Here is a 14,921-nt window from a genome sequence, read left to right on the forward strand (position 1 = left end):
AAGGTGGAAAAAGGCTGTTCTTGTAACATATGAAATATGATTTTCGAACGACAAGTTGCGGTCTAGTATAACACCCAGGTCTTTTACTGTTGTGGATAAAGTAACAGGACATCCGTCTATATTAAAGTTGTATTGTGAGAGGTTTTGTGAGTAGTTTTTTGGACCAATAAGTAATACCTCCGTTTTATCTGAATTTAATAGCAGGAAATTACGCGTCATCCAGCATTTTATATCTTTGAGACACTCTGTCATTTTAGATGAGTTAGTGTTTTCATCTGGTCGTGATGAAATATATAATTGAGTGTCGTCAGCGTAACAGTGGAAATTAATTCCATGTTTTCTTATAATATTACCAAGTGGCAGCATATATATTGAGAATAGCAGAGGGCCTAAAACTGATCCTTGCGGTACTCCATAGTCTACTGACGTTATCTTTGATTTTTTCCCATTTAAACAGACAAAATGAGAACGGTCCGATAAGTACGATCTAAACCAGCTTAATGCCTGTCCCTGGACACCGGTGAAGTTTTGTAGTCGATCCAAGAGTATTATATGATCTATAGTGTCGAACGCAGCGCTAAGATCAAGTAGGACTAGTATTGAGATACAGCCTTGGTCAGAAGCTAAAAGTAAATCATTTGTAATTTTAACTAGCGCAGTTTCTGTACTATGATGCGGTCTGAATCCTGACTGGAATTTTTCATAGATATCATTTTCTTGCAAAAAAGAGCACAATTGAGCGGACACTACTTTTTCAAGTATTTTGGACATAAATGGAAGATTTGAAATGGGTCTGTAATTTGCCAAGTTATTTGGATCTAATTGCGGTTTCTTAATGAGCGGTTTTATTACAGCCAGCTTGTATATTTTTGGGACATGACCTAAAGATAAAGACGAGTTAATAATATTGAGGAGAGGCTCTTCCACTGCAGGTAATAGTTCTTTCAGTAGTTTAGTGGGTATTGGATCTAATAAACAAGTTGTTGGTTTAGATGCAATGATAAGTTTATTTAGCTCCTCCTGTCCTATCGTTGTAAAGCGGTTTAGTTGTTCTAGAGGGTCCATAATTGAAGCTGAATCATAAGACACCATAGCGGATTGTACATTTATAATTTTGTTTCGGATGCTTTCTATTTTCGCATTGAAGTAATTCATAAAATCATTACTACTAAACTGTAAAGGTATATTTTGCTCTGGTGATGTCTGTTTATTTGTTAGTCTAGCCACGGTGTTAAATAAAAACCTTGGATTATTTTGGTTATTTTCGATTAGTTTGCGGAGATGCTCAGCCCTGGCTGTTTTTAGTGTCTTTTTATAACGTGACATACTGTCTTTCCACGCAATACTAAAGACCTCTAAATTAGTTTGTTTCCATTTACGCTCTAAGTTGCGAGTTTCTCTCTTGATAGCATGCGTAGCACTGTTGTACCACGGTGCTTTAATTTTCTCTCGAACCTTTTTTAATCTAATTGGCGCAACAATATCTAATGTACTAGTAAGAATGGTGCTTAAACTGCTAGTCATTTCCTCTAATTCATCTGTTTGTTTGGGTTCACTTAGCAGCTTAGAAAGATCAGGTAAGCTATTTGAAAATCCATCTATAGTGGTTGGAAGGATTGTTCTGCCTGGTCTATAACGTGGCGCAACATGACATATTTCAGCAGTACGTATTATGCAAGTCACCATGTAATGATCAGTGACATCATCGCTTTGCGGTATAATATCTATATCAGTTGGATCGGTTCCATATGATATAATTAAATCTAGTGTATGATTTAGACGATGAGTGGGACCACTGACGTTTTGTTTGACCCCAAAGGAGTTTAATAAATCTGTAAACGCAGCCCCTAAAGCATCATTTGTATTATCTACGTGTATGTTAAAATCTCCAGCAATTATTGCTTTATCGACATTTACCAATAGATCCGAGAGAAAGTCTGCGAACTCTTTTAGGAATTCAGCATATGGCCCTGGAGGTCTATATACAGTAGCCAGGGCTAGAGATAATATAGATTTCCTTCTTACATCTAAGAGCGTAACATTTAGCACAAGTACTTCAAATGAATTAAACCTGTGACCTGTTTTCTGAGTAATATTAAAAATATCTTTATAGATTGTTGCAACACCGCCGCCACGACCGATCAGACGAGGCTCATGTTTATAACAGTATCCTGGCGGAGTAGATTCGTTTAGACCGAAATACTCATTTGGTTTAAGCCAGGTTTCAGTAAGGCACAGAACATCGAAGTTATTGTCTGTGACCATTTCATTTACGATAACCGCCTTAGGTGTGAGCGATCTAATGTTTAGGAGACCTAGCTTTAGAAATTGTTTTTGTTGACTGATATTTAGATTTTCTGGTTTAATTACAATAAGATTTTTGCTAGATCCTACACTAGATTTATTGTTTGGCTTCACTAAACGAGGAATAGACACAGTTTCTATATAATGTTCCACACTATGCTTATTAGTTAAGTTTGGACCGCAAAGGCTGTAATTTGGACTTTGACTCATTAGTCATTTGGTGCGTAGTGTCTTGGAAATGTTGTCCGACAGCACAGCCGCTCCGATTCGGCTGGGATGGAGACCATCTGTGCTGTACAGCCTCGGTCTTTCCCAAAACAGATGCCAGTTATTTACAAAGTGCAGCCCCTGTTCATTACACAATGACATTAACCATTCATTTAATGCAAAAAGTCTACTGAACCTTTCCTGTCCTTGTCTGTACGTGGGAAGCGGTCCAGACACGATGATCGCTGCTTTAGGCGCTGTGCTGCGTACCGTCTCGATCAGGCTCCTGTAGTCCTTCTTCAGAACCTCCGTCTGCCGCAGCCTGATGTCGTTCGCTCCCGCGTGCAGCACAACAGCTCCGACGCGCTCGTCCCCGTTCAGGATCTCGGGAACCTGTGCAGCAACATCAAGAACACGAGCACCAGGAAAGCAGTGAGTGCGCACTTTACCTTTATCCGAATTAGCGCGGACATGGCGGACTATGGATGTGCCGATGATCACGGCGTCATCGCGTTCCGGCTCGCGAAGAGGGGAGAAGCGGTTCCGGGTGGAGATCTCGAAGACCGGGAGGGGCGGAGAGGCAGCTCTGGTCCTGGCTCGAGTCTTCCGCTGTGTGATCCATGGTCCATGTTGTTTCGGTGCCGGAGTGAATGAAGCCTTAGATGATCGCATCTTCCTCGGCAGAGTAACGTACGGCGTAGATGAACTCGGAGTCAAAGAGTGATTTGATTTGTTAGCGTCGGCGCGTGATGCTTCAAGCGTTGAGCACCGATCCAGCAGCTCGGCTTGCTTCACCAGCAGACCGCGGATCTGTTTCTCGACGTATTCCAGCTCCTGCTTCACCGTGAAGAGCTCGAATGTGTCTTCATCTGCACTCAAAGGTAATGTTAGACACGCATCTGATATGTTCGCCATTATAACGGATGATCAGTAAATTAGTAGTGATACTACAACTATCACTACTAATTTAGGATTGAAATGTCGGAAATAACCAGGATTCAGTGAAACGGGTGTAAAATGAGACGATCAATAGGCGAGAGGGCACGCGTGGAATGCTAGCGGGCTAAAGGCTAGTAGCCAGGATTTAGGGAGGTTGGATATAAGTAGCGATATCAAAGCAATCCAATTGTTTTTTATAAGGAATACTATCGAGGATAAGTTCACATAATATAAAAATAGAAAGTGCTTGTTTATAAATAAGTGGTAAAGAAGAAAATCAAGGATTTGTGAAGAAATTCTCCGGAGCTACAAACACAAACAACCGATCGCTCGCGCACGCGCAGCTGTACTCTAATATTTGTTTTGTTTCTGGATATTACTTATTAAAACAAAGTTTATGCATTTTCAAAACATTTTTTGGGATTGCTTCAAAAATAATAACAGATAAGTTCACATATCTTTTATGTGTAACTGTTGTTTGGCTGTTGGCCTTTCAGTATTTTAGCCAACAAATCTTCATTGTAAAAAGTGTGAATTTTAATTGGCTACATCCCACAGAAAGTTGAATTGAAATTAAATTTAAATTCTTAAAAATTTTCCCAACAAAACATGAATAACTACAATAATTTAAATGAATTAAAATAATGATAAAATTATGAATAAATACATTGATTTTAGCTAATAAAATACTTTAACTACAGTAATTATCATCACAACAGAAACCACAATCACCACAATAATAATAATAATAATAATAATACAAACATTAAAATTATGCTATTTTACTTATGCCTTTTAGTTCGATCTACTCCATCTTTCAAAAAAGTATTTATTAGTAATACCATATACTACTTTAGGAGCAGCTAAATAAAGTCAAAACCTAACAATCTTTTGGGTCTATTTTTAAGTTTTGGTGAATTGGTGGCTAATTATGGGACTGTAAGAGCTAAAATATGGTTCTTTAAAGAAACATTTCAGCCCACATTTCCTCAGAAGTTCTCTAGCATCAGGTTTATTGTTTATTGCTTGTAGTACACACACGACAAGTTGGGCTCTGGAGAGCCGCCGAAACGTATTCCAAGGATGAAGCCAACCCATCACACCGCTAACCTGTGAGGTCTAATAACCACAAAGTTGACCTTCCTGATCCCAATCTCCCATACGACCTTTCCCTTACATTCACAGTCCACCAACAGACCAGCTCTCCTGACAATAACCGTGTCTTACAACTGCTAGAGGTTTCACTCTCCATCTCTCTTATTTTCACCCAATTGTTCATTTCTTTTCTTGTTCTTCCTTTCTCCTCTCCAGCACACAATTGTTCTCTCAGGCTCTTCTTGTCTTCCCCTTAGACTCATTACTTTTATACACATCTCTCTCTCAGAGCCCCTGTAGTTCTGGACCTGTAGTCTCTCTCCTCATTATTGCTCTTCTAACATTCTCAGACTGAGTTGTGCCTCTTTTCTTCTGTCATACAAGGATGAACGCAAACTCCCAAAGTACCTCCACAGGACAGTGCAACATCACAAGACTGAACAGTATTTATCTCCTCCTTTATCTTTTAATCCTGTCAAACTAGGGAATCTGTTTCATAAATATCTGGGATGCTCAGGTTGTATATCCCAGAATATTATGTAGTTGTTGAGTTTGTTCACAGAGAGATAAAAAAACAAACAACAACTTCAAAGTGTACAGTATGTTACTGTTATTTTTTGTAATGTTTTTAATAAAAGTATTGTTCATTGTTAGTTTGTATTAGCTCAGGTCCATTAAATAACATTAACAGATTCAACTTTTGATTTTAAGTATGTTTAAGGAAATGTTGCCTTATTGTACATTGTTATTAATTATTCTTTTTAAAGCCAATACTATTCAGATACTTTTGTTATTAATTGTTTTATTATTTATCATAATACGGCAGCAATACTTAAACCACCAACTGTTATTTTACCAAGAACGTTCGCGAAGAGGTCTAGATCCATAATAAAGGCAGTGCAACAGCAAACTTTGGACTAGATTAAAATCATAAAGTGCATCTATGAAACAAATGTACCAAATGTAAATGTAGGGAAATTTTGTCAGTCTAGTGCTATATCTAGATAGCTATATCTGGCTATAGGGCCAATCACATTTATGAAAAGAAAAATAAATAAATAAATCAAGCTCAAGCTCTGTGAGTGCATATTTTCATCATTCAACATGACATCATGACTTTTGCGTAAACATACACGCCACTTTCGAGTCAAGTGGCGAATTTTGAGCTATCAGCGTGTATCCGCGTGTATGCGTGTATGTCTACGCCATTAACGTCCAAGTGATTCCGCGTGTCTGTACACGCCGTCAAATGTCCGTGCGAAACGAAGCAAAATGTAGGTCTACATCTGGGGAGCGATCTTTTTTTTTTCCTAGATGGTAAGGGAACAGTCATAAATTACATTAACCCCAGTGACGGTTAGGTTTAGGGACGGGGTTGAGGTAAGTCATATATTTATATACAGTAAGTCAACGGCATTCATAAACACGCTGAAAAGCGATTATGCGCCTTGATAGCACGCCAAAAATGGAAATACGAATTGGCGTGTCATACAAACGCTACTTCATGAGATCAGTCTGCATCATTAGGGTGTAGTAATTGGAGTATATGCTTTCAGATGATGAAATACTGCATCTGTAATACTGTATATGGAACACATGTATACTAAAATTAAAAATGCCCCGGTAACTTTATTTTCAGCCTCAGATAACCACAAGTCACAACCAGCATGTTTTGACCACTTGAAGTAGTTGTCAGGGAAAGACACGGATTTAGACGAAGGTACAACAGAAAAGTTTTGCTCTCAATGAGCACAGAAAAGGTGGCAGGAACACAAAATGAAGAGTGCAACTAACTTGGATGTTAGTCCAAACTAACATCTACTGTGCCAGGAGAGGACTGCACAACAAAGGCGGCATGACAAGTCCCTGAGTCGCCAGTGGCACAATGTCGTGGTGAGTGTAATTCCCCGATGAGTGGCTGAAAGGGGCTGGAGCCGTGGAGCCGAGTCTTGACAGATCAGATATCAGCAGGGCAAAGAGCAGAGGATGTAAAGTCTGGAGGGGCAAGCAGGAGGCAGGTCGGGAAAAACAAAACAAAAAAAAAAGGGCACTTGAGGCCTGAAAAATACGACACGGCAAGACATGGCAAAATAGAAATTAGGTCATAGCACTGCATGTACGACAACGGTCTGAGAAATGACTGAACACGAGAGGATCTAAAATAGGGGAGATAATGAGGAACTAATTAGCAACAGGTTTGACAGTGAACACAAATCAGAATTAAGTATAACAAGTGGAAGAGGAAACGCCACAAAGATAGTGAAGCACATGGCGAGCTGTCAAAACAAAGACCATGTGCTCAAAGGCAACAGTGCACACAGACCAGGATAACAAAACACAGCAGAACAGACTGAAGTCATGACAGTGTTGGGTTAAATTTAGCCTACCTGGTGTCCCAATAAAATAATATAGGTGCATCATGTCTCATGATGCTTCTGGTCTCCATTATTGTTTGTAACATCCGCATCCTTCATTAAGGCTCTGTTTACACCTTGTAAACAGGGCCTTACACCCAGTGTAACAGCGCAGCGCTTTTGTGTTGTATGTCAGAACGTAGGCTCACTATTGGCCAACTCTGGTCATGTGTGTGATGCCAACGTGATCTCATGAGAATACGTATGTATTTGTACGTAAAGCGTAGTTCTATCATACATGCATTTAATTACGTTTTATACGCGCAGAAACGTGTAATACTCATGTATTTAAAGTACTAAAACATAAAATATTTACGTATTGACAGCACAAAAACGTAATTTATTTACGTATGAACAAACCTATCGACGTACACATTTGTACGTATCACTATTTATGCATATTAAAATCGTAGCATTATGTTTTGACTCTATTGCATTCCACTGTCTTATTAATTAAGTTTTCAGTCGCATTTATTAATATAATACTCATAAATATTAACATTTTGCTTGTTTCGTCTGCATGGTGGTAAACAATACACTATAAAACCTTAAAATACTTTCTTTACTTGTTTAACCATTTTGTAATATATCGTTTATTTACCGTGAGACACAAAAGCATTTTCTTCTATAAAACACAACATAAATTCACAAAAGACATCAATTTTATTAGTTTGATGTAATCCAAATCTTTAGAATCCATAGTTGTTTGCAAGAAACAACTCCTAATTCAGCCTTTTATCCAGTCGTGATCTTCATCTCCATTTCCCAGCAGCGACCGTACACGTCAAATCCCGCACTGGTGATGAATTCAAATTCAAAAATTGCGCCATTGAGAAGCGTTACGTCATGTTTTACGGCAGTGATATCAAACGTTCATTGGCTCTTCCCTGCTTCGTCACAGATTGTGACATGAAGGGTTTCAGTCGGTGACGGTTAGTTGATTTGAAATGGTGCGAACCAAAGCAGGATTATTGATTATTAATTTAAATTCTGCTCTGTACTTCATACAAAACTATTACAATACTGCCAGAGAGGACTGCGACTGCAACACATCATCATGTGAACGGCTTTTGGTACTGGTTTTGACATTTTCGCAATAAATACATTATTGTGATTATACTTGTTTGTTAGTTATGTTTTTCTTTATAATCGTAGTTTACATAGTTTTAAGGAATTGTTAAGGGTCGGTTTAGGGGTGGGAGTAGGATTGGTGGCTCAAAATATATTTTAATGCTATATTGCTAATAAAACTGCCATTTCCCAACACATCTGTCCATTACGTTTTATCCTTTTTATATTCTGTTAAAATGGGTATGTTTAGGTTTGGAATTCGGGTTATGGGATCTTAAATTTATCTATAAAATGGTAAAAAGGGATATTATACAGATATCTTTATGATATAGAATATACGTAAATAGTTAACGTTTTGTAGCTTTAAAAACGTAATAATGTTACGTTTAAATGTTGCAGATACGTCCATATTATACGTTTCAGCATCTATCCAAACGTACTAAAAAGTACGTTTTCTATCTTTGCAAAAAACGTGAAATACCTATGTATTAACAAAGAACAGGGGTGCGTTTCCCGTACAGCGATGTAACTCACTGCTTCACTATCATAGTACGATGCATCGTTGGAGAAATCAACTAGCTAGTTGCGACCGTTTCCCGAAACCCATTGTTGCAAAGTATCGTTCAACCACGTTGGTTTCACACGTGGTGGAGTAATAACTACTTTTAATGAAACTGTTTGAGATCCAATTAACGCTATATTTGTTAATATAAATTACAGACATGTCATTTGAGGACTTTTTCAAATTGTTCTCAGTTATTTTGCTTTATTACCAGACTCAGTATTTGGCTCATTCTTACATAGAGCACGTTCGCACATGCGCACTCTTCAAACACGGTACTTTAAATCTTTTGACAAAACTAAAAGGCGTAAATTCCATTTGTATGTATTCTAAATAAAAGGCACCGGGTGTACTGAATGTCAGCTTGCTTATTTTGCTCAAGATAAGGATTTATTACGTCCAAATGTCATGCACTATAGAAACTATGGCTCTAACCACAGGTCGGGAGCTGTCTGTTCAAACCACACAACTTTGCGATGCTGTTTGCGAATGTTGGAACGATGGTTTCGGGAAACACCGACTTGTTGAACTATGCTGATAACGACGGGACTTGCGACCATAGCTGGCTAACGATGCTTTCGGGAAACGCACCCCAGGCTGGTGATGCTGGTCAATGAGCCTACATTCTGACCCACGCTGAATGCAGTTAGTAATCACTAATGGTGAGAAAACATTGTGCTTGGTAAGTTTTTCATCTTCAAACCCTGTCTGGCTAACGCGCTTCCCATAATGTTTACAAATTAAGTACTTAAGCATAACTCCGCCCCACCTTGTGGGTATATAAGGAAATACGCTGGCAACATGCAGTTATGTTACTGGCTGAAGAGCCGAGACTGAACTCAGGCTGTTTCAGCGGTACCTCGCAGGGCAGGGAGAAGTAAAGTGTCCGTTCCCTACTCAAGGAAATGAGGGTTACATCCCTAACCGAGACGTTCCCTTTCGTAGTCACTACGAGTTACGACGTGATGATGAAATGGGATTCCCAGTCTAATCACACCACTCGGCTGTCTTCCAGTGCCCTGCGTAAGTCTGAGCTACCCATCGTGGGACTTGCATGGACGAAGGATTCCTACTTAACACAGGAATGACAAGGTACACTGGGAAGCATATCTCAGTGGAAGTATGCAGTTATTGACTTACAGAATACACATATGACCCGGGCGGGGGCTGCATATGGAAAACACTGGGGTGTCCAGCCCGCAGGGTGGAATGTTTCAACCCCAGGGGTGTTAAGGTGGCTTGCCAAGGAAGACACATGCTCAGAGAGGCTTACAGTGGAAATACATATGTGGGGGTTGCCCAGAGGGGGAACCATGCACATGATGGCACCTGAACAACGCGAAAGCTGCCGGTGGCATAACTCTGACGTTTGACGTCAACAGTGTTAGAGGTACTCAGGGCTTGTCGGAGAAGCTCACCTGAGGAAAATATGCCAAGCAATGTTGTTCACTAACCAGTTGGAGACTCTGGTTGAAGAGAGCCTTTCCCTTCAGCTTCCCACTATAACAGACAAAGAGCTGGTCAGAGGTCCTGAAACACTGGACAGTACTGGTACTGACAGCTTGACATTAACACCAACGCCAACCCACCAAATGGCGGGTAACACAGTCACTCCCACTAGCCACTTTGGCGTGTTGAAAAATTGTAGTCTTATCAAAAGACATCTGAGATAACAAACGAATTGCATTTGAAACTACTACACTACAACTCCCATGAGTACTACCTGCACATTGTCTAGTGTTTGCTCCATTCGTGAATCCTCTTGAACAACATTAGACATGCAGAGATTAAACTAGCGGACTAGCCATCAGACTGAGGGCTGTTTTAGTTTGCCCTTAATTATCAACTTAATGTGATGATATAGCGATCTTTTTTAGTGAGGCGGAATGACTGGTCAAGGCGGAGCATGCAAATGTGGGGGCACGGTCATATGCCACATCCTGATAGAGAGGAGGCCATGGAAGCACCAGCGTTCCATGCGGGCCTGCTCTGACGGGGGTCTGCAACAAAAGGGGACGAGAGTGGCAAGGCTCGTAAGTGGCGTGCACTGCCATCCGCGCCCTCTGGGGGCTCAGAGATGGGAATATCAGTTCTTTGGAGAAGAGGTTCTGCCCCGGCCCTCCACCGAGGGAGGGGTGGCCCTGAAACACCTTCCTGAAAGAACTGCAATTGGGTTGCATCAGCTGGCTGCAGGGTCAGAACATGTCAGTCTGCTTCTGGGCGGCCAAGAACTGTAGGGCAGAGTCCTCGACCGCGCAGCCGATGAGGCTGTCAACTCTGGATCAGACTCGTTATGCTAGCACACCCGATGGTGGCAGCACAGACGAACCATCATCTCCAGAGGACTCTAACTCACTAGAGTGATGCGGCGGTGAAGAGGGGGGTGTGGACAGAGGATATTTCGTCGGTTTTGTTCCACACCAGCCGCCTCAGGTCACCTTGGCCACCAGCCGAAGTTTTTTCTCGCATGGAGAAAATAGATCGGGTGTGGATGAGAGGACTCTCGCTCTATTGAGCTCATCGAGTCTCGACTATAACATTGCGACTGTCATGTGGTCAGCGTGATCGAAGCTCAAACACGTCAAACAGATCGTGCCCATCAGCTGAATCTATCAGACTACAGCACTCAGAAATACACTTTAACCCTTTCACGCGTATGATCACACCGGTGTGATCAGTCTTGGCTGGTCCCTGGAGCGTACGATCACACCGGTGTGATTAGAATGTTCAGTGCACACGTCAGCAACTGCTAAATTCAAACTTGCTCTCGAGCGTTGGCTGGCGCTCAGCCAGAGACAGACGCACTCAGTGCTGTCATATATCACAACTATTGAGTGTTTTCAACCACATAATGTTTATTTTAGGTTTCAGACATTTAAATACACATATGTACTAGCAAAACAATGATTTTGAGTTTGTAAAATACATACAGATGTCTATGGAAGCGGCAATAATAATCCTTTCAATTATAATAAGACGACACATTTTATTCATATCAGATACACATTGTGTAAGTAGCTTAACATTTGACCCTATCCTTCTCCCAGTTCACCAGCCACTTACTATCATGTATTTCGTGAGAAGTGGATGAATTGACGTTATAAATCCAACAGATCTGATTCTCTAAACTGAAAACGAAACTAAAATGGCGCCGCCCGTTGTGCATACAGCTCAACTAACGCGATCGTTATAAAGATGTCTAAACAACAAAACCCATCCACTTGCACATAGTTGACAATCGGAATATCAGTGTTTCATGATATAGCTAATTCATTTTTGAATATTTTTAATAAAAAAGGAAAAATGACATAAAAGCAGATCATCATTCATTCCGCGCTCTGTTCTGGTTGTGCTGTGTCACGTGACAAGCAATGACGCGTCACCATGGAAACATTAAAGTGGCAAGTTCTAAATAACGGTCGCCTTGAAAACTCACACTGGGGGGTCAGTTAGAATATTTTAAACTTACGTGTGAAAGGGTTAAAAAGACGTGCCACGTGCAAGCTCTTTTTGAGAGAGAAAAGCTCACAACAGTGCCGAAGCACCCAGGGAGAAACACACACGCTATTGTAGACAACTCCACTGTTCAGCAGTATGGAATGAGAAACTCACTGGAACATGCCATCACACCAACACCGACTGGAAGCTGCTCATCTAGAAGATTCTCGAAGATAGTCAGAGAATAGGCTGCAGGAGTGAAGAGGACCTCTTGGCTCTGAAGCAAAAACATAACTGCATGTTGCCACTGTACTACCTTATATACCAGGGGCGGAGTGGGACCAAAAAATCTACCGGGAAATTTCGTAGACCACCAGCCCTCGTCGCCGGCACGATTAGCCAATAGCATTTACAGTTTTACTGATTTAAAGGGAACTTTGTTGTACTAGTATGCTGGAGTAAAGTTCATAAATGGTCGTTCTTTCCCATAGTACTTTCTTTACATATCCGTGTTGGGAAAAGGGAGAAGAGAGAGTTCGGCAAGGCGGATTCGAACTCGCGTTCAGCGCATCAAAAAGCTGCATTCAAACACTTCACGTCCTACGACCTACGCCACTGAAACTGTTCTATGACGGGTGTCGTTTTGCTGTAAAGACAGGCACTAGTGCAAATATATGCTCCGTTATAAAAAATGCAAAAAAAAAAATTGTTTTCTTCCCTTAGCTTGGGCCATGGCGAACTTCCAATAAATACATTTTATCAGACCGGGCCGGCCCTCGCGGCCTCGTAGCACTACCGGCCCACCGGGAAAACTCCCGACTCCCCCGATTGCCACTCCGCTACTGTTATATACCCACGAGGTGGGGCGGAGTTACTCTCTGCAAAATCTCCAGACGCATGCTATTTCTTGCCATTGGCTCGTTTTGTAATTCTCAAAGTTAATAGGCTTTCTAAGTGAAATCCCATTTCGTCGTTGCGACATAACTCGTATTGACTATGTGACGATCAGCAGCCCTGGTGCCCTCGAGAGCCACTAGAGGGCACTCTCTCCCCATGTTATGTTTCCCCATGGACTCTTTGTGTTATTATGTTCAGCTGTGTTTCATTATTGGTTATTGAGTTCCTTATTTAAGCCTGAGTTTTCCCTGTCTCCCTTGCGAAGTATTGTTACCCTGTAAGCGTGCAATTCCGAGCGTTAGTCCCTGTTCTGTGTCTCCGTGTTTCCCTGGACTCTTGCCTGTTTCCTGGACTGTTCACGAACCTGTGCTGCCTGCCTCGACCATTGCCTGTTTAGACCACGAGTTTCTGGATTGCCCCTTTGTTTAAGTGTTTGCCTGTGTTCATGTCTGCTTGTTTCAGTTTTAATAAAGTGCTGCACATGGATCCGACCGTCTCTGTCCGTACGTTACAGACTACGAAAGGGAATCCCGTTTACCCTCATGAGGGTTTGAAAACAAGACATAACAAAAGACAGAGGCTAAGTACAAATATTGTAGAAATAACTTCACTAAGCACAATTAATGCACTATAAAAATGATTTTTCATCTTTTCAAAATAATATTTTAGTCTTTCAACAGCCATATATATATATATATATAAATTGTTATGGAATGGCTGACTGGTGGGGTCTGGTGTCTGATGAGGCACACCTGAATTGGATGGAGCGGGGGAGGCATTCTAGCAATGCCAAAGCTGCCGAGATATCAGATTCAAATTTCCAGGTATAACACACTGATACCGCACTGTTGGGCTGGAATTCGCCTGGCTTTCTTGCCCCTCGAGTGCTGCGGTCCAGCTAATGTAGCTTCTCCCACCACAAAAATATGTGTAAAATATTAACTCTTTGAAAAGCTTCAAGGATTTCAGTTTTCTTCCAATGTTTTTCAAGGTTTTTAGTGTTTTTCATAATGTCAATTTTTGGCAAAATGCATGGAAACCAATTTGAGCCCAACACAAACAGAGTACCAAGATTTTTTTTTTTAACAGGGGGGAGGTTTAACATTACTTTTACAATCATAGCTCTAGCAAATTCTTGCCTTTCCAAATGCTTTTATGACAAAAATGAAAACTACAATTGCAGTCTGACAGTGCTAAATCTGTGTCCTCCTCAAGTACAGCCCCTTGAGACTGCCAACATTTCCTGACTGGGGCAAGAGCAAAGGTGAAGAGGCTTTATTTGAGCTGCGGGAAAGAGATAGCACAACTGACAGCCCAGGCTAAAGGCTCGTGTCCCCGAACACTCACAGCAGCTGTGATAGCATTGTGTTCTCTGAGATCTGTGTGCCTGGGCTGGCCAACATACCGCCTATGTGTCTTTTTCTCTTATTCACGTTTGACAGTTTTCTCTTTTTATGACTTCTTTCCAGGTGGCGCAGGACATGACCAAATGTTCACACAGGCCTTTCTTATTTTCCCGATGGATGCTACTGTATTCTTGATTCAGATGACAGTGACAGACCATGTTTTAGTTGCCAAATAGCAATTTAAATTGAAACTTTCAGTGGCTTTTTAAAAGAAAAGTCACAAAAGTGACTCAGAGTGACCAATTATTAATAAATATTGGTTAATGCTGTAGGAGCAAACCATGATATTAACCCTTGTGCTGCATTCGATTTTTAACACCGTTGAGTGCATTAAGGACCAAAAATGGCCACATATTAAACATTGCATAAAATATTATATATTATTATTATTTTCCACTTTTACCAAGTTAAATCTTTTAACCAGCATCAGTCCTCATCATAACTACCAAAAAGGTATTCAATTTCAGGATTTTAACCCTTTAATTACCAGTTTTGTTTGCGAAACCATCGATTTGTATAAGAGGAAAAAACACAAAAATTCAATTATTTTCAATAAACTAAATGCAAAGAGAAAACTTTAGATTTGGA

The 14,921-nt window shown here is 40.8% G+C and overlaps 1 long non-coding RNA gene across 1 annotated transcript in view; it reads left to right on the plus strand.

Annotated features, from left to right (window-relative positions):
- The first annotated feature begins 698 nt into the window (after nucleotides 1–698).
- LOC148981398 (uncharacterized) overlaps nucleotides 699–14,921 on the plus strand; it is a 169,961-nt gene continuing 155,738 nt past the window's right edge. Inside the window, exon 1 of the long non-coding RNA XR_016168498.1 lies at nucleotides 699–1,041. This is a non-coding gene — a long non-coding RNA (uncharacterized LOC148981398). The remainder of the gene's footprint in view (nucleotides 1,042–14,921) is intronic.

The sequence above is a fragment of the Pimephales promelas genome, chromosome 5 (assembly GCF_988280905.1).
Source record: "Pimephales promelas chromosome 5, fPimPro1.hap1.1, whole genome shotgun sequence".
Lineage (NCBI taxonomy): Eukaryota > Metazoa > Chordata > Actinopteri > Cypriniformes > Leuciscidae > Pimephales > Pimephales promelas.